We start from the raw sequence: 20,635 nt of genomic DNA on the forward strand, positions 1-20,635 counted from the left end.
GCAGTCTTGCCCGCTCTCCATCTCTTGGGCATCGATGCGCCCCTGCGTGCACTTCCTGCCAAGCACTGTGCAGGGCCGTTTTCTGCACTGACGACGCCCATGGACCACATGTCACCTAACATCCAGCACGGTAGCCAGTCCGTTGTGGTGGGGCCGCCATGTACCCTCTTGGTTGTAGCCCCCTGACAACACAGGGATCGCTCTACTGATGCCTGCGCCGTTCACTCCCCACGTATGCCAAGGAGTAGATGCCCATCTCCCTGGGGCATCAGGACTCCCGGCAATGGCCATCCTGCCAGGTGGCCATTGCTGTGGCTGGGTGGCGCCCGTGGGGAGGGCCCTTGGTCGGAGTAGGTGGCATCAGGGCGGATGACCCGCAATGAAGCGTGGTACATCATCTCTCGCTGGCGGCCAGCCGCCAGCAGTCTCTAAGCGTTCTCGGGCTCAATTTAATGCTCAGAAGTACGATCCGAAAACGTTCCCCTCCCTGGCCACGTCGTGGGAAGAGCGTAAGTCTCAGGATGGAGGTAACAGTTATTCGCCCCGATTCTTAGTTTGCACGAGAGCTGATGGGGAGTCTTTTCTCTCCACAAAGCCTCAGTTCTTCGTCGAGCATTTAGAGGACAAGTTTGGGGAGGTGGAGGGCTTGTCTAAAATGCGCTCTGGGTCAGTACTGATACAAACGGCATCCTCCGCCCAGTCCCGCAGGTTACTTGCTTGTGACAAGTTGGGGGATGTTAACGTTTCTATTACACCACATAAGAGTTTAACTATGGTCCAGGGTGTTATTTTCCATAGGGATCTCCTTTTGCAGTCTGATGACGAGCTGCACGCCAACTTAGAACGTAGAGGTGTTCATTTCGTCCGGCGCGTTCATCGGGGTCCGAGGGACAATCAGATTGCTACCGGTGCCTTCATCTTGGCCTTCGAGGGTGATACGTTACCGGAAAAGGTCAAGGTGATGGTCTACCGATGTGACGTCAAGCCCTATTTCCCTCCCCCGATGCGGTGCTTCAAGTGCTGGAAGTTTGGCCATATGTCTTCCCGCTGCACTTCCAGCCTCACATGTCGCGATTGCGGACGCCCATCTCATCCCGATACTCCATGTGCCCCGCCTCCCATCTGCGTCAACTGCGGGGAGCACCATTCACCTTGCTGGCCTGACTGCAAAGTCTTTCAGAAAGAGCGCAAAATCATGGAATATAAGACCCTGGACCGGCTGACCTATACTGAGGCCAAACGGAAATATGACAGACTCCATCCTGTGAGAATGACATCTTCTTATGCAGCTGCTGCAACAACTGTGCTAGCTCCATCAGTTTCGAGACTTCCAGCCAGCTCGATAAGCAGTACGACTCCTCCTGCCCCCTTGCCCGTGGGGGGCTCTACCCAACAGGTTGCTCCTGCACCACCTACCTCAGGAGCAACCTCCTCCCACCCGTCGGGGATGTCCGTCCCCGCTTCTCAGCCGGAGAAGCGTCTAACTTCTTCGGCTCCTCTCGCCCGTAAGAGTTCCCTTGGGACCCTCCCTTCCCAGGGTTCCACCAGCGGGAAGGATGACGGCCACCAGTGGCATAAGTCCTCACCAGCGGCCGGGCGTAGGGCTTCACGATCCTCCTCTGTCCCGGAGACTGAATCGGTGAAGCCTTCCCAGCCGGTGAAACCCAAGGTTCAGCGAGAGAAGTCCAAGAGAAAGACCTCTAAGGCCAAAGAACTTGCGGTGGCACCAGCCCCACCGCACCTTTCGCGCTCTGCGTCTGAGGATGAAGTCGAGATTCTAGTGTCCGCTGAGGACCTTGATCTCGCTGGTCCCTCAGACGCCATGGCTGCCTCTCGTACGGGTACTGAATCGGTGGCAGTGAGTCAACAAGCGGCGTAAATTGCCTTCCCAGTCCTTTCACGCCTTTCTCAGCCATGGACAATACCATCCTCCAGTGGAACTGCGGCGGTTTTTTCCACCATTTAGCTGAGCTCCGCCAACTTCTCAGCCTTCGCCCTTTCTTCTGCATTGCTCTCCAGGAAACTTGTTTTCCAGCGATGCGAACCCCCGCCCTCCGTGGCTATCGGGGTTATTACAAGAACCGAGCAGCTTATGAAAGGGTGTCTGGTGGCGTCTGCATATATGTCCTTCACACTCTGCACAGCGAGTCTGTCCCTCTCCAGACGCCTTTAGAGGCTGTCGCTGTACGCGTATGGACGCCACAGGCTGTTACCGTCTGCAGTCTTTACATTCCACCGGATGGTGATGTCTCGCAGCATGTCCTGGCTGCACTGGTCGCCCAATTGCCGCCACCTTTCTTGCTATTGGGCGACTTCAACGCCCATAACCCTCTGTGGGGTGGGTCAGTGGCCACAGGTCGAGGCGCCATCGTTGAACATTTGTTGTCGCAGCTCGATCTCTCGCTGTTAAATGATGGCGCCTTCACACACTTCAGTGTGGCGCATGGCACCTACTCCGCCATTGACCTTTCCATCTGTAGCCATAGCCTCTTACCGTCTGTCCAATGGAGTGTGCATGACGACCTGTGTGGTAGTGACCACTTTCCGCTCTTTTTGTCACTACCACAGCGTCACTCTTCTGGGCGCCCTAGCAGATGGGCTATGAATAAGGCTGACTGGGATTTGTTCTCCTCCACTGCCGCTTTTGAGCCTCTCTCTACTGATGACATTGATGCGGTGGTTCAATCTGTCACCACCGGCATCGTTACTGCCGCCGAATCTGCCATTCCCCGTTCTTCTGGGTCCGCTCGGCGGAAGGCTGTGCCTTGGTGGTCGCCTGAGATCGCTGAAGCGATTAAAGATCGCCGGCGGGCGCTCCAGCGTCACAAGCGACATCCCTCCTTAGCCCACCTTATCGCCTTCAAACGGCTGCGTGCGCGGGCCCGCCTCCTTATCCGCCAAGGCAAGAAGGAGTGCTGGGAGCGGTATGTGTCCACCATTGGCCTCCATGTCACTCCCTCGCAGGTCTGGGCCAAGATTCGACGCGTCTACGGCTATCGGACCCCTGCCAGCGTCCCTGCGCTCTCCCTGAATGGAGCCGTTTGTACCGACTCCGACGTCATTGCAAATCGCTTAGCAGAGCATTTTGCTATGAGTTCCGCATCTTCGAATTACCCCCAGGCCTTCCGCTTCATTAAAGAGAGGCTGGAATGTCGGAGCCTTTCGTTTCGCAGCACCCACCCGGAATCTTACAATGCTCCATTCAGTGAGTGGGAATTTCGCAGTGCCCTAGCTGCTTGCCCTGATACCGCTCCTGGGCCAGATGGCATCCACTGTCAGATGCTGAAACACCTTTCAGTGGACTGCCAGCGGCGCCTTCTCGATCTTTACAACCGTCTTTGGGTCGAGGGGGTGTTTCCATCGCAATGGCGGGAAGGCATTGTCATCCCCGTTTTGAAATCTGGGAAGACCCCTCTGGAGGTGGACAGCTACCGTCCCATTAGCCTCACCAACGTTCTTTGTAAGTTGCTTGAACGGATGGTGAGCCGGCGCTTGCATTGGGTACTGGAGTCTCGGGGCCTTCTGGCTCCGTCTCAAGGTGGGTTCCGTAAAGGCCGCTCCGCCACCGACAATCTGGTGAGTCTGGAGTCGGCCATCCGTACTGCTTTTGCCCGCCGTCAGCACCTGGTCGCTGTCTTTTTCGACATGCGGAAGGCGTACGATACGACATGGCGTCATCACATTCTTTCTACGCTTCATGGATGGGGTCTTCGGGGTCCTCTGCCGATTTTTATCCGCAATTTTCTGTCGTGTCGTACCTTCCGCGTGCAAGTCGCGGCCTCGTATAGTTCCTCCCACGTCCAGGAGAACGGTGTGCCACAGGGCTCTGTTTTAAGTGTCTGTCTGTTTTTAATAGCCATTAACGGGATTGCTGCGGCCGTGGGAAATTCTGTCTCCGCTTCCCTGTATGCTGACGACTTCTGCCTTTATTACAGCTCTACTTTCATTGCAGCAGTTGAACGTCAGCTACAGGGCGCTATCCGTAAGGCGCAGTCTTGGGCTGTAGCGCATGGGTTTCAGTTTTCGGCAGCCAAGACCTGCGTTATGCATTTCTGCCGGCGCCGAACAGTCCATCCTGAGCCGCGGCTTTATCTTGCCGACGAACTCCTTGCTGTGGTGGAGACCCACAGGTTTTTGGGGGTGCTTTTCGATGCCCGGTTGACTTGGCTGCCTCATATCCGGCAGCTGAAACAGACGTGTTGGCGGCATCTAAACGCTCTGAGATGCTTGAGCAACACCCGCTGGGGCGCCGACCGCTCTACACTGTTGCGGCTCTACCAGGCGTTAATCCAGTCCCGTCTGGATTATGGGAGCCTGGCTTATGGCTCAGCATCCCCATCTGCGTTACGGATGCTGGACCCGATTCTCCACAGCGGGATACGCCTTGCCACTGGTGCTTTCCGCACCAGCCCTGTGGACAGCGTACTAGTGGAGGCAGGTGTACCTCCACTGCGGTTCCGACGCCAACGTTTGCTGGCCGCTTATGCTGCCCATGTTCTAAGCTCGCCCGGGCATCCAAACTATCGCCTTCTGTTCCCGCGGTCGGTCGTCCGTATGCCAGAACGTCGGCCCCGGTCTGGTTGTACAATAGTGGTCCGCGTCAAAGAGCTTCTCTCTGGGCTCCAGGGTTTCACTGTTCCACCTCCTTTCCAGGCTACTTTGCATACACCCCTATGGTGTGTTCGTCGCCCTAGCCTTCGGCTCGACTTGGCACAGGGCCCTACGGACTCAGTCCCTCCAGGGGCCTTCCGCCGCCGCTTTTATTCTATCCTGGCCACGTATCAGGGCTCTGGTGTTGTTTACACTGACGGTTCGATGGTTGCTGGTCGTGTCGGATATGCGCTCACTATAGGGGACCTTTCCGAACAACGTTCCTTGCCGGATGGCTGCAGCGTTTACACTGCTGAACTGGTCGCCATCTTTCGTGCCCTAGAGTATATCCGCTCCTGCTCAGGTGAGTCCTTCGTTATCTGTAGCGATTCCCTGAGCGGTTTACGAGCTCTCGACCAGTGTTTCCCTCGTTCTCGATTGGTGATGGCTATCCACGAGTCTCTGCATACTCTCGCCTGTTGCGGCCGCCCTGTGGTCTTTGTGTGGACCCCCGGTCATGTCGGTATCCCGGGTAACGAACATGTTGACCGCCTGGCGAAAGAGGCCACCAGTAAGCCATCTCTGGACGTTGGCCTCCCAGAGACTGATTTGCGGGCAGTCTTCCGCCGCAAAATCTTGGCGCTATGGGACGATGAATGGCGCGAACTGACAATGCGCAATAAACTCCGTGCTGTCAAGGAGACGACGGCTGTGTGGCGGTCATCCCTGCGAGCCACTCGCAGGGACTCAGTAGTTCTTTGCCGGCTCCGCATTGGTCACTCCCGGCTGACACACAGTTATTTACTGCGCCGGGAGGACCCTCCTCTATGTCGCTGTGGGGCAGCTTTGACAGTGGCCCACATTTTGCTGGCCTGCCCCCTTTTAGCTGTGGTCAGGCAGACATTTGCGCTGCCTGCTACGCTCCCTGCCCTTTTAACAGACAACTCCACTATGGCTGACTTAGTTTTACGTTTTATTCGGGCAGGGGGATTTTATCATTTACTGTGAGTGTTTGTTTTATTTTATTGTTTTGTGTTGCTTCTGGCCTTTGGCCTATGGTTTTAAACTGATTTTTTAATGTGTCTATAAGTGGTTGGCCTTTCCTTTTTTATGTCTATGGTCGGCCAACCACCGTCCAACTCTGTGTGGTTTTAGTTTGTTTTGTCTTGTCTTTGTCTCAGTATCTCTTGTTCTGTATCGTCTGTGATCTCTTCTGTTCCTTGTTTTTATTCTCTGTGGGTGTTCTTTGTCTTTGGAAAAAGGGACCGATGACCATGGCAGTCTGGTCCCTTTAATCCCCCAAACCAACCAACCAACCAACAGTAAATGGGCAGTGGTGCATCGGAAACAAGCTACTGGCCTCCCAGGAGAGGTGCCATTTGGTGAATGTAGCCACGTAAGTCATTTGATAAGAATTCGGGATGAAGGCTGCAGTTTTGAAAAGCGATACAATTTCTGTGTCGTCCGCCAATGTGAGGGTGTGAAGGATACAGTAAACGGGAGTGGCAGGACAGAAACATGCAACTGCCACCCCAGGAGAGGTTCCATGCAGTGATTATAGAAGCGTTAGTCGCTCGGAGAGAAGTCGGCATGGTGCCTGTAGTTTTCAATCGAGACAGAAATTCGGTGTCGCATTGTCAATGTGATGGTGAGAGGTTTTACAGTAAATGGGCAGTGGTGCATCGGAAAGAAGCTACTGGCCTCCCAGGAGAGGTGCCATTTGGTGAATGTAGCCACGTAAGTCATTTGATAAGAATTCGGGAAGAAGGCTGCAGTTTTGAAAATCGATACAATTTCTGTGTCGTCCGTCAATGTGAGGGTGTGAATGATACAGTAAACGGGAGTGGCAGGACAGAAACAAGCAACTGCCACCCCAGGAGAGGTTCCATGCAGTGGTTATAGAAGCGTTAGTCGCTCGGAGAGAAGTCGGCATGGTGCCTGTAGTTTTCAATCGAGACAGAAATCCGGTGTCGCATTGTCAATGTGATGGTGAGAGGTTTTACAGTAAATGGGCAGTGGTGCATCGGAAAAGAGCTACTGGCCTCCCAGGAGAGGTGCCATTTGGTGAATGTAGCCACGTAAGTCATTTGATAAGAATTCGGGATGAAGGCTGCAGTTTTGAATATCGGTACAATTTCTGTGTCGTCCGTCAATGTGAGGGTGTGAAGGATACAGTAAACGGGAGTGGCAAGACAGAAACAAGCAACTGCCACCCCAGGAGAGGTTCCATGCAGTGATTATAGAACCGTTAGTCGCTCGGAGAGAAGTCGGCATGGTGCCTGTAGTTTTCAATCGAGACAGAAATTCGGTGTCGCATTGTCAATGTGATGGTGAGAGGTTTTACAGTAAATGGGCAGTGGTGCATCGGAAACAAGCTACTGGCCTCCCAGGAGAGGTGCCATTTGGTGAATGTAGCCACGTAAGTCATTTGATAAGAATTCGGGATGAAGCCTGCAGTTTTGAAAATCGATACAATTTCTGTGTCGTCCGTCAATGTGAGGGTGTGAAGGATACAGTAAACGGGAGTGGCAAGACAGAAACAAGCAACTGCCACCCCAGGAGAGGTTCCATGCAGTGATTATAGAAGCGTTAGTCGTTCGGAGAGAAGTCGGCATGGTGCCTGTAGATTTCAATCGAGACAGATATTCAGTGTCGCATTGTCAATGTGATGGTGAGAGGTTTTACAGTAAATGGGCAGTGGTGCATCGGAAACAAGCTACTGGCCTCCCAGGAGAGGTGCCTTTTGGTGAATGTAGCCACGTAAGTCATTTGATAAGAATTCGGGATGAAGGCTGCAGTTTTGAAAATCGATACAATTTCTGTGTCGTCCGTCAATGTGAGGATGTGAAGGATACAGTAAACAGGAGTGGCAAGACAGAAACAAGCAACTGCCACCCCAGGAGAGGTTCCATGGAGTGATTATAGAAGCGTTAGTCGCTCGGAGAGAAGTCGGCATGGTGCCTGTATTTTTCAATCGAGACAGAAATTCGGTGTCGCAATGTCAATGTGATGGTGAGAGGTTTTACAGTAAATGGGCAGTGGTGCATCGGAAACAAGCTACTGGCCTCCCAGGGGAGGTGCCATTTGGTGAATGTAGCCACGTAAGTCATTTGATAAGAATTCGGGAAGAAGGCTGCAGTTTTGAAAATCGATACACTTTCTGTGTCCTCCGTCAATGTGAGGGTGTGAATGATACAGTAAACGGGAGTGGCAGGACAGAAACAAGCAACTGCCACCCCAGGAGAGGTTCCATGCAGTGGTTATAGTAGCGTTAGTCGCTCGGAGAGAAGTCGGCATGGTGCCTGTAGTTTTCAATCGAGACAGAAATTCGGTGTCGCATTGTCAATGTGATGGTCAGAGGTTTTACAGTAAATGGGCAGTGGTGCATCGGAAAAGAGCTACTGGCCTCCCAGGAGAGGTGCCATTTGGTGAATGTAGCCACGTAAGTCATTTGATAAGAATTCGGGATGAAGGCTGCAGTTTTGAAAATCGATACAATTTCTGTGTCGTCCGTCAATGTGACGGTGTGAAGGATACAGTAAACGGGAGTGGCAAGACAGAAACAAGCAACTGCCACCCCAGGAGAGGTTCCATGCAGTGATTATAGAAGCGTTAGTCGCTCGGAGGGAAGTCGGCATGGTGCCTGTAGTTTTCAATCGAGACAGAAATTCGGTGACGCATTGTCAATGTGATGGTGAGAGGTTGTACAGTAAATGGGCAGTGGTGCATCGGATACAAGCTACTGGCCTCCCAGGAGAGATGCCATTTGGTGAATGTAGCCACGTAAGTCATTTGATAAGAATTCGGGATGAAGCCTGCAGTTTTGAAAATCGATACTATTTCTGTGTCGCCCGTCAATGTGAGGGTGTGAAGGATACAGTAAACGGGAGTGGCAAGACAGAAACAAGCAACTGGCACCTCAGGAGAGGTTCCATGCAGTGAATATAGAAGCGTTAGTCGCTCGGAGGGAAGTCGGCATGGTGCCTGTAGTTTTCAATCGAGACAGAAATTCGGTGTCGCATTGTCAATGTGATGGTGAGAGGTTTTACAGTAAATGGGCAGTGGTGCATCGGAAACAAGCTACTGGCCTCCCAGGAGAGGTGCCATTTGGTGAATGTAGCCACGTAAGTCATTTGATAAGAATTCGGGATGAAGCCTGCAGTTTTGAAAATCGATACAATTTCTGTGTCGTCCGTCAATGTGAGGGTGTGAAGGATACAGTAAACGGGAGTGGCAAGACAGAAACAAGCAAATGTCACCCCAGGAGAGGTTCCATGCAGTGATTATAGAAGCGTTAGTCGCTCGGAGAGAAGTCGGCATGGTGCCTGTAGTTTTCAATCGAGACAGAAATTCAGTGTCGCATTGTCAATGTGATGGTGGGAGGTTTTACAGTAAATGGGCAGTGGTGCATGGGAAACAAGCTACTGGGCTCCCAGGAGAGGTGCCATTTGGTGAATGTAGCCACGTAAGTCATTTGATAAGAATTCGGGAAGAAGGCTGCAGTTTTGAAAATCGATACAATTTCTGTGCCGTCCGTCAATGTGAGGGTGTGAAGGATACAGTAATCGGCAGTGGCAGGACAGAAACAAGCAACTGCCACCCCAGGAGAGGTTCCATGGTGCCTGTAGTTTTCAATCGAGACAGAAATTCGGTGTCGCATTGTCAATCTGATGGTGTGAGGTTTTACAGTAAACGGGCAGTGGTGCATCGGAAAAGAGCTACTGGCCTCCCTGGAGAGGTGCCATTTGGTGAATGTAGCAAAGTAAGTCATTTGATAAGAATTCGGGATGAGGGCTGCAGTTTTGAAAATCGGTACAATTTCTGTGTCGTCCGTCAATGTGACGGTGTGAAGGATACAGTAAACGGGAGTGGCAAGACAGAAACAAGCAACTGCCACCCCAGGAGAGGTTCCATGCAGTGGTTATAGAAGCGTTAGTCGCTCGGAGAGAAGTCGGCATGGTGCCTGTAGTTTTCAATCGAGACAGAAATTCGGTGTCGCATTGTCAATGTGATGGTGTGAGGTTTTACAGTAAACGGGCAGTGGTGCATCGGAAAAGAGCTACTGGCCTCCCAGGAGAGGTGCCATTTGGTGAATGTAGCCACGTAAGTCATTTGATAAGAATTCGGGATGAAGGCTGCAGTTTTGAAAATCGGTACAATTTCTGTGTCGTCCGTCAATGTGACGGTGTGAAGCATACAGTAAACAGGAGTGGCAAGACAGAAACAAGCAACTGCCACCCCAGGAGAGGTTCCATGCAGTGGTTATAGAAGCGTTAGTCGCTCGGAGAGAAGTCGGCATGGTGCCTGTAGTTTTCAATCGAGACAGAAATTCGGTGTCGCATTGTCAATGTGATGGTGTGAGGTTTTACAGTAAACGGGCAGTGGTGCATCGGAAAAGAGCTACTGGCCTCCCAGGAGAGGTGCCATTTGGTGAATGTAGCCACGTAAGTCATTTGATAAGAATTCGGGATGAAGGCTGCAGTTTTGAAAATCGGTACAATTTCTGTGTCGTCCGTCAATGTGACGGTGTGAAGGATACTGTAAACGGGAGTGGCAAGACAGAAACAAGCAACTGCCACCCCAGGAGAGGTTCCATGCAGTGGTTATAGAAGCGTTAGTCGCTCGGAGAGAAGTCTGCATGGTGCCTGTAGTTTTCAATCGAGACAGAAATTCGGTGTCGCATTGTCAATGTGATGGTGTGAGGCTTTACAGTAAACGGGCAGTGGTGCATCGGAAAAGAGCTACTGGCCTCCCAGGAGAGGTGCATTTTGGTGAATGTAGCCACGTAAGTCATTTGATAAGAATTCGGGATGAAGGCTGCAGTTTTGAAAATCGGTACAATTTCTGTGTCGTCCGTCAATGTGACGGTGTGAAGGATACAGTAAACAGGAGTGGCAAGACAGAAACAAGCAACTGCCACCCCAGGAGAGGTTCCATGCAGTGGTTATAGAAGCGTTAGTCGCTCGGAGAGAAGTCGACATGGTGCCTGTAGTTTTCAATCGAGACAGAAATTCGGTGTCGCATTGTCAATGTGATGGTGTGAGGTTTTACAGTAAACGGGCAGTGGTGCATCGGAAAAGAGCTACTGGCCTCCCAGGAGAGGTGCCATTTGGTGAATGTAGCCACGTAAGTCATTTGATAAGAATTCGGGATGAAGGCTGCAGTTTTGAAAATCGGTACAATTTCTGTGTCGTCCGTCAATGTGACGGTGTGAAGGATACAGTAAACGGGAGTGGCAAGACAGAAACAAGCAACTGCCACCCCAGGAGAGGTTCCATGCAGTGGTTATAGAAGCGTTAGTCGCTCGGAGAGAAGTCGGCATGGTGCCTGTAGTTTTCAATCGAGACAGATATTCGGTGTCGCATTGTCAATGTGATGGTGAGAGGTTTTACAGTAAATGGGCAGTGGTGCATCGGAAACAAGCTACTGGCCTCCCAGGAGAGGTGCCATTTGGTGAATGTAGCCACGTAAGTCATTTGATAAGAATTCGGGATGAAGCCTGTAGTTTTGAAAATCGATACAATTTCTGTGTCGTCCGTCAATGTGAGGGTGGGAAGGATACAGTAAACGGGAGTGGCAAGACAGAAACAAGCAACTGCCACCCCAGGAGAGGTTCCATGCAGTGATTATAGAAGCGTTAGTCGCTCGGAGAGAAGTCGGCATGGTGCCTGTAGTTTTCAATCGAGACAGAAATTCAGTGTCGCATTGTCAATGTGATGGTGAGAGGTTTTACAGTAAATGGGCAGTGGTGCATCGGAAACAAGCTACTGGCCTCCCAGCAGTGGTGCCATTTGGTGAAAGTAGCCACGTAAGTCATTTGATAAGAATTCGGGATGAAGGCTGCAGTTTTGAAAATCGATACAATTTCTGTGTCGTCCGTCAATGTGAGGGTGTGAAGGATACAGTAAACGGGAGTGGCAAGACAGAAACAAGCAACTGCCACCCCAGGAGAGGTTCCATGCAATGATTATAGAAGCGTTAGTCGCTCGGAGAGAAGTCGGCATGGTGACTGTAGTTTTCAATCGAGCCAGAAATTCCGTGTCGCATTGTCAATGTGATGGTGAGAGGTTATACAGTAAATGGGCAGTGGTGCATCGGAAACAAGCTACTGGCCTCCCAGGAGAGATGCCATTTGATAAGAATTCGGGATGAAGCCTGCAGTTTTGAAAATCGATACTATTACTGAGTCGTCCGTCAATGTGAGGGTTGAAGGATACAGTAAACGGGAGTGGCAAGACAGAAACAAGCAACTGCCACCCCAGGAGAGGTTCCATGCAGTGATTATAGAAGCGTTAGTCGCTCGGAGGGAAGTCGGCATGGTGCCTGTAGGTTTCAATCGAGACAGAAATTCGGTGTCGCAATGTCAATGTGATGGTGAGAGGTTTTACAGTAAATGGGCAGTGGTGCATCGGAAACAAGCTACTGGCCTCCCAGGAGAGGTGCCATTTGGTGAATGTAGCCACGTAAGTCATTTGATAAGAATTCGGGATGAAGGCTGCAGTTTTGAAAATCGATACAATTTCTGTGTCGTCCGTCAATGTGAGGGTGTGAAGGATACAGTAAACGGGAGTGGCAAGACAGAAACAAGACACTGCCACCCCAGGAGAGGTTCTATGCAGTGATTTTAGAACCGTTAGTCGCTCGGAGAGAAGTCGGCATTGTACCTGTAGTTTTCAGTCGAGACAGAAATTCGGTGTCGCATTGTCAATGTGATGGTGAGAGGTTTTACAGTAAATGGGCAGCGGTGCATCGGAAACAAGCTACAGGCCTCCCAGGAGAGGTGCCATTTGGTGAATGTAGCCACGTAAGTCATTTGATAAGAATTCGGGATGAAGGCTGCAGTTTTGAAAATCGATACAATTTCTGTGTCGTCCGTCAATGTGAGGGTGTGAAGGATACAGTAAACGGGAGTGGCAAGACAGAAACATACAACTGGCACCCCAGGAGAAGTTCCATGCAGTGATTATAGAAGCGTTAGTCGCTCGGAGAGAAGTCGACATGGTGCCTGTAGTTTTCAATCGAGACAGAAATTCGGTGTCGCATTGTCAATGTGATGGTAGATGTTTTACAGTAAATGGGCAGTGTTGCATCGGAAACAAGCTACTGGCCTCCCAGGAGAGGTGCCATTTGGTGAATGTAGCCATGTAAGTCATTTGATAAGAATTCGGAATGATGCCTGCAGTTTTGAAAATCGATACAATTTCTGTGTCGTCCGTCAATGTGAGGGTGTGAAGGATACAGTTAACGGGAGTGGCAAGACAGAAACAAGCAACTGGCACCACAGGAGAGGTTCCATGCAGTGATTATAGAAGCGTTAGTCGCTCGGAGAGAAGTCGGCATGGTACCTGTAGTTTTCAATCGAGACAGAAATTCGGTGTCGCATTGTTAATGTGATAGTGAGAGGTTTTACAGTAAATGGGCTGTGGTGCATCGGAAAGAAGCTACTGGCCTCCCAGGAGAGGTACCATTTGGTGAATGTAGCCACGTAAGTCATTTGATAAGAATTCGGGATGAAGGCTGCAGTTTTGAAAATCGATACAATTTCTGTGTCGTCCGTCAATGTGAGGGTGTGAAGGATACAGTAAACGGGAGTGGCAAGACAGAAACATACAACTGGCACCCCAGGAGAAGTTCCATGCAGTGATTATAGAAGCGTTAGTCGCTCGGAGAGAAGTCGACATGGTGCCTGTAGTTTTCAATCGAGACAGAAATTCGGTGTCGCATTGTCAATGTGATGGTAGATGTTTTACAGTAAATGGGCAGTGTTGCATCGGAAACAAGCTACTGGCCTCCCAGGAGAGGTGCCATTTGGTGAATGTAGCCACGTAAGTCATTTGATACGAATTCGGAATGATGCCTGCAGTTTTGAAAATCGATACAATTTCTTTGTCGTCCGTCAATGTGAGGGTGTGAAGGATACAGTTAACGGGAGTGGCAAGACAGAAACAAGCAACTTGCACCACAGGAGAGGTTCCATGCAGTGATTATAGAAGCGTTAGTCGCTCGGAGAGAAGTCGGCATGGTACCTGTAGTTTTCAATCGAGACAGAAATTCGGTGTCGCATTGTTAATGTGAGAGTGAGAGGTTTTACAGCAAATGGGCAGTGGTGCATCGGAAACAAGCTACTGGCCTCCCAGGAGAGGTGCCATTTGGTGAATGTAGCCACGTAAGTCATTTGATAAGAATTCGGGATGAAGGCTGCAGTTATGAAAATCGGTACAATTTCTGTGTCGTCCGTCAATGTGAGGGTGTGAAGGATACAGTTAACGGGAGTGGCAGGACAGAAACAAGCAACTGCCACCCCAGGAGAGGTTCCATGCAGTGATTATAGAAGCGTTAGTCGCTCGGAGAGAAGTCGGCATGGTGCCTGTAGTTTTCAATCGAGACAGAAATTCGGTGTCGCATTGTCAATGTGATGGTGAGAGGTTTTACAGTAAATGGGCAGCGGTGCATCGGAAACAAGCTACTGGCCTCCCAGGAGAGGTGCCATTTGGTGAATGTAGCCACGTAAGTCATTTGATAAGAATTCGGGATGAAGGCTGCAGTTTTGAAAATCGATACAATTTCTGTGTCGTCCGTCAATGTGAGGGTGTGAAGGATACAGTAAACGGGAGTGGCAAGACAGAAACATACAACTGGCACCCCAGGAGAAGTTCCATGCAGTGATTATAGAAGCGTTAGTCGCTCGGAGAGAAGTCGACATGGTGCCTGTAGTTTTCAATCGAGACAGAAATTCGGTGTCGCATTGTCAATGTGATGGTAGATGTTTTACAGTAAATGGGCAGTGTTGCATCGGAAACAAGCTACTGGCCTCCCAGGAGAGGTGCCATTTGGTGAATGTAGCCACGTAAGTCATTTGATAAGAATTCGGAATGATGCCTGCAGTTTTGAAAATCGATACAATTTCTGTGTCGTCCGTCATTGTGAGCGTGTGAAGGATACAGTTAACGGGAGTGGCAAGACAGAAACAAGCAACTGGCACCACAGGAGAGGTTCCATGCAGTGATTATAGAAGCGTTAGTCGCTCGGAGAGAAGTCGGCATTGTACCTGTAGTTTTCAATCGAGACAGAAATTCGGTGTCGCATTGTTAATGTGATAGTGAGAGGTTTTACAGTAAATGGGCAGTGGTGCATCGGAAAGAAGCTACTGGCCTCCCAGGAGAGGTGCCATTTGGTGAATGTAGCCACGTAAGTCATTTGATAAGAATTCGGGATGAAGGCTGCAGTTTTGAAAATCGATACAATTTCTGTGTCGTCCGTCAATGTGAGGGTGTGAAGGATACAGTAAACGGGAGTGGCAAGACAGAAACAAGACACTGCCACCCCAGGAGAGGTTCTATGCAGTGATTTTAGAACCGTTAGTCGCTCGGAGAGAAGTCGGCATTGTACCTGTAGTTTTCAGTCGAGACAGAAATTCGGTGTCGCATTGTCAATGTGATGGTGAGAGGTTTTACAGTAAATGGGCAGCGGTGCATCGGAAACAAGCTACAGGCCTCCCAGGAGAGGTGCCATTTGGTGAATGTAGCCACGTAAGTCATTTGATAAGAATTCGGGATGAAGGCTGCAGTTTTGAAAATCGATACAATTTCTGTGTCGTCCGTCAATGTGAGGGTGTGAAGGATACAGTAAACGGGAGTGGCAAGACAGAAACATACAACTGGCACCTCAGGAGAAGTTCCATGCAGTGATTATAGAAGCGTTAGTCGCTCGGAGAGAAGTCGACATGGTGCCTGTAGTTTTCAATCGAGACAGAAATTCGGTGTCGCATTGTCAATGTGATGGTAGATGTTTTACAGTAAATGGGCAGTGTTGCATCGGAAACAAGCTACTGGCCTCCCAGGAGAGGTGCCATTTGGTGAATGTAGCCACGTAAGTCATTTGATAAGAATTCGGAATGATGCCTGCAGTTTTGAAAATCGATACAATTTCTGTGTCGTCCGTCAATGTGAGGGTGTGAAGGATACAGTTAACGGGAGTGGCAAGACAGAAACAAGCAACTGGCACCACAGGAGAGGTTCCATGCAGTGATTATAGAAGCGTTAGTCGCTCGGAGAGAAGTCGGCATGGTACCTGTAGTTTTCAATCGAGACAGATATTCGGTGTCGCATTGTTAATGTGATAGTGAGAGGTTTTACAGTAAATGGGCTGTGGTGCATCGGAAAGAAGCTACTGGCCTCCCAGGAGAGGTGCCATTTGGTGAATGTAGCCACGTAAGTCATTTGATAAGAATTCGGGATGAAGGCTGCAGTTTTGAAAATCGATACAATTTCTGTGTCGTCCGTCAATGTGAGGGTGTGAAGGATACAGTTAACGGGAGTTGCAAGACAGAAACAAGCAAGTGGCACCACAGGAGAGGTTCAATGCAGTGATTATAGAAGCGTTAGTCGCTCGGAGAGAAGTCGGCATGGTACCTGTAGTTTTCAATCGAGACAGAAATTCGGTGTCGCATTGTTAATGTGATAGTGAGTGGTTTTACAGTAAATGGGCAGTGGTGCATCGGAAACAAGCTACTGGCCTCCCAGGAGAGGTGCCATTTGGTGAATGTAGCCACGTAAGTCATTTGATAAGAATTCGGGATGAAGCCTGCAGTTTTGAAAATCGATACTATTACTGAGTCGTCCGTCAATGTGAGGGTGTGAAGGATACAGTAAACGGGAGTGGCAAGACAGAAACAAGCAACTGCCACCCCAGGAGAGGTTCCATGCAGTGATTATAGAACCGTTAGTCGCTCGGAGAGAAGTCGGCATTGTACCTGTAGTTTTCAATCGAGACAGAAATTCGGTGTCGCATTGTCAATGTGATGGTGAGAGCTTTTACAGTAAATGGGCAGCGGTGCATCGGAAACAAGCTACTGGCCTCCCAGGAGAGGTGCCATTTGGTGAATGTAGCCACGTAAGTCATTTGATAAGAATTCGGGATGAAGGCTGCAGTTTTGAAAATCGATACAATTTCTGTGTCCTCCGTCAATGTGAGGGTGTGAAGGATACAGTAAACGGGAGTGGCAAGACAGAAACATACAACTGGCACCCCAGGAGAAGTTCCATGCAGTGATTATAGAAGCGTTAGTCGCTCGGAGAGAAGTCGACATGGTGCCTGTAGTTTTCAATCGAGACAGAAATTCGGTGTCGCATTGTCAATGTGATGGTAGATGTTTTACAGTAAATGGGCAGTGTTGCATCGGAAACAAGCTACTGGCCTCCCAGGAGAGGTGCCATTTGGTGAATGTAGCCACGTAAGTCATTTGATAAGAATTCGGAATGATGCCTGCAGTTTTGAAAATCGATACAATTTCTTTGTCGTCCGTCAATGTGAGGGTGTGAAGGATACAGTTAACGGGAGTGGCAAGACAGAAACAAGCAACTGGCACCACAGGAGAGGTTCCATGCAGTGATTATAGAAGCGTTAGTCGCTCGGAGAGAAGTCGGCATGGTACCTGTAGTTTTCAATCGAGACAGAAATTCGGTGTCGCATTGTTAATGTGAGAGTGAGAGGTTTTACAGCAAATGGGCAGTGGTGCATCGGAAACAAGCTACTGGCCTCCCAGGAGAGGTGCCATTTGGTGAATGTAGCCACGTAAGTCATTTGATAAGAATTCGGGATGAAGGCTGCAGTTATGAAAATCGGTACAATTTCTGTGTCGTCCGTCAATGTGATGGTGTGAAGGATACAGTTAACAGGAGTGGCAGGACAGAAACAAGCAACTGCCACCCCAGGAGAGGTTCCATGCAGTGATTATAGAAGCGTTAGTCGCTCGGAGAGAAGTCGGCATGGTGCCTGTAGTTTTCAATCGAGACAGAAATTCAGTGTCGCATTGTCAATGTGATGGTGAGAGGTTTTACAGTAAATGGGCAGTGGTGCATCGGAAACAAGCTACTGGCCTCCCAGGAGAGGTGCCATTTGGTGAATGTAGCCATGTAAGTCATTTGATAAGAATTCGGGATGAAGGCTGCAGTTTTGAAAATCAATACAATTTCTGTGTCGTCCGTCAATGTGACGGTGTGAAGGATACAGTAAACGAGAGTGGCAAGACAGAAACAAGCAACTGCCACCCCAGGAGAGGTTCCATGCAGTGATTATAGAAGCGTTAGTCGCTCGGAGAGAAGTCGGCATGGTGCCTGTAGTTTTCAATCGAAACAGAAATTCGGTGTCGCATTGTCAATGTGATGGTGAGAGGGTATACAGTAAATGGGCAGTGGTGCATCGGAAACAAGCTACTGGCATCCCAGGAGAGATGCCATTTGGTGAATGTAGCCACGTAAGTCATTTGATAAGAATTCGGGATGAAGCCTGCAGTTTTGAAAATCGATACAATTTCTGTGTCGTCCGTCAATGTGAGGGAGTGAAGGATACAGTAAACGGGAGTGGCAAGACAGTAACAAGCAACTGCCACCCAAGGAGAGGTTCCATACAGTGATTATAGAAGCGTTAGTCGCTCGGAGGGAAGTCGGCATGGTGCCTGCAGTTTTCAATCGAGACAGAAATTCGGTGTCGCATTGTCAAAGTGATGGTGAGAGGTTTTACAGTAAATGGGCAGTGGTTCATCGGAAACAATCTACTGGCCTCCCAGGAGAGGTGACATTTGGTGAATGTAGCCACGTAAGTCATTTGATAAGAATTCGGGATGAAGGCTGCAGTTTTGAAAATCCATAGAATTTCTGTGTCGTCCGTCAATGTGAGGGTGCGAAGGATACAGTAAACGGGAGTGGCAAGACAGAAACAAGCAACTGCCACCCCAGGAGAGGTTCCATGCAGTGATTATAGAACCGTTAGTCGCTCGGAGAGAAGTCGGCATGGTACCTGTAGTTTTCAATCGAGACAGAAATTCGGTGTCGCATTGTCAATGTGATGGTGAGAGGTTTTACAGTAAATGGGCAGCGGTGCATCGGAAACAAGCTACTGGCCTCACAGGAGAGGTGCCATTTGGTGAATGTAGCCACGTAAGTCATTTGATAAGAATTCGGGATGAAGGCTGCAGTTTTGAAAAGCGATACAATTTCTGTGTCGTCCGTCAATGTGAGGGTGTGAAGGATACAGTAAACGGGAGTGGCAAGACAGAAACAATCAACTGCCACCCCAGGAGAGGTTCCATGCAGTGATTATAGAAGCGTTAGTCGCTCGGAGAGAAGTCTGCATGGTGCCTGTAGTTTTCAATCGAGACAGAAATTCGGTGTCGCATTGTCAATGTGATGGTGAGAGGTTTTACAGTAAATGGCAGTGGTGCATCGGAAACAAGCTACTGGCCTCCCAGGAAACATGCCATTTGGTGAATGTAACCACGTAAGTCATTTGATAAGAATTCGGGATGAAGGCTGCAGTTTTGAAAATCGATACAATTTCTGTGTCGTCCGTCAATGTGAGGGTTTGAAGGATACAGTAAACGGGAGTGGCAAGTCAGAAACAAACAACTGGCACCCCAGGAGAGGTTCCATGCAGTCATTATAGAAGCGTTAGTCGCTCGGAGGGAAGTCGGCTTGGTGCCTGTAGTTTTCAATCGAGACAGAAATTCGGTGTCGCATTGTCAATGTGATGGTGAGAGGTTTTACAGTAAATGGGCAGTGGTGCATCGGAAACAAGCTACTGGCCTCCCAGGAGAGGTGCCATTTGGTGAATGTAGCCACGTAAGTCATTTGATAAGAATTCGGGATGAAGGCTGCTGTTTTGAAAATCGATACAATTTCTGTGTCGTCGGTCAATGTGAGGGTGTGAAGGATACAGTAAACGGAAGTGGCAAGACAGAAACATCAATTGGCACCCCAGGAGAGGTTCCATGCAGTGATTATAGAAGCGTTAGTCGCTCGGAGAGAAGTCGGCATGGTGCCTGTAGTTTTCAATCGAGACAGAAATTCGGTGTCGCATTGTCAATGTGATGGTGAGAGGTTTTACAGTAAATGGGCAGTGGTGCATCGGAAACAAGCTACTGGCCTCCCAGGAGAGGTGCCATTTGGTGAATGTAGCCACGTAAGTCATTTGATAAGAATTCGGGATGAAGGATGCAGTTTTGAAAATCGATACAATTTCTGTGTCGTCCGTCAATGTGAGGGTGTGAAGGATACAGTAAACGGGAGTGGCAAGACAGAAACATCAACTGGCACCCCAGGAGAGGTTCCATGCAGTGATTATAGAAGCGTTAGTCGCTCGGAGAGAAGTCGGCATGGTGCCTGGAGTTTTCAATCGAGACAGAAATTCGGTGTCGCATTGTCAATGTGATAGTGAGAGGCTTTACAGTAAATGGGCAGTGGTGCATCGGAAACAAGCTACTGGCCTCCCAGGAGAGGTGCCATTTGGTGAATGTAGCCACGTAAGTCATTTGATGAGAATTCGGGATGAAGGCTGCAGTATTGAAAATCGATACAATTTCTGTGTCGTTCGTCAATGTGAGGGTGTGAGGGATACAGTAAACGGGAGTGGCAAGACAGAAACAAGCAACTGCCACCCCGGGAGAGGTTCCATGCAGTGATTGTAGAAGCGTTAGTCGCTTGGAGAAAAGTCGGCATGGTGCCTGTAGTTTTCAATCGAGACAGAAATTCGGTGTCGCATTGTCAATGTGATGGTCAGAGGTTTTACAGGAAATGGGCGGTGGTGCATCGGAAACAAGCTACTGGCCTCCCAGGAGAGGTGCCATTTGGTGAATGTAGCCACGTAAGTCATTTGATAAGAATTCGGGAACAAGGCTGCAGTTTTGAAAATCGATACAATTTCTGTGTCGTCCGTCAATGTGAGGGTGTGAATGATACAGTAAACGGGAGTGGCAGGACAGAAACAAGCAACTGCCACCCCAGGAGAGGTTCCATGCAGTGATTATAGAAGCGTTAGTCGCTCGGAGAGAAGTCACCATGGTGCCAGTAGTTTTCAATCGAGACAGAAATTCGGTATCGCATTGTCAATGTGATGGTCAGAGGTTTTACAGTAAATGGGCAGTTGTGCATCGGTAACAAGCTACTGGCCTCCCAGGAGAGGTGCCATTAGGTGAATGTAGCCACGTAAGTCATTTGATAAGAATTCGGGATGAAGGCTGCAGTTTTGAAAATCGATACAATTTCTGTGT

Source organism: Schistocerca serialis, chromosome 11 (genome assembly GCF_023864345.2).
Source record: "Schistocerca serialis cubense isolate TAMUIC-IGC-003099 chromosome 11, iqSchSeri2.2, whole genome shotgun sequence".
Classification (NCBI taxonomy): Eukaryota; Metazoa; Arthropoda; class Insecta; order Orthoptera; family Acrididae; genus Schistocerca; species Schistocerca serialis.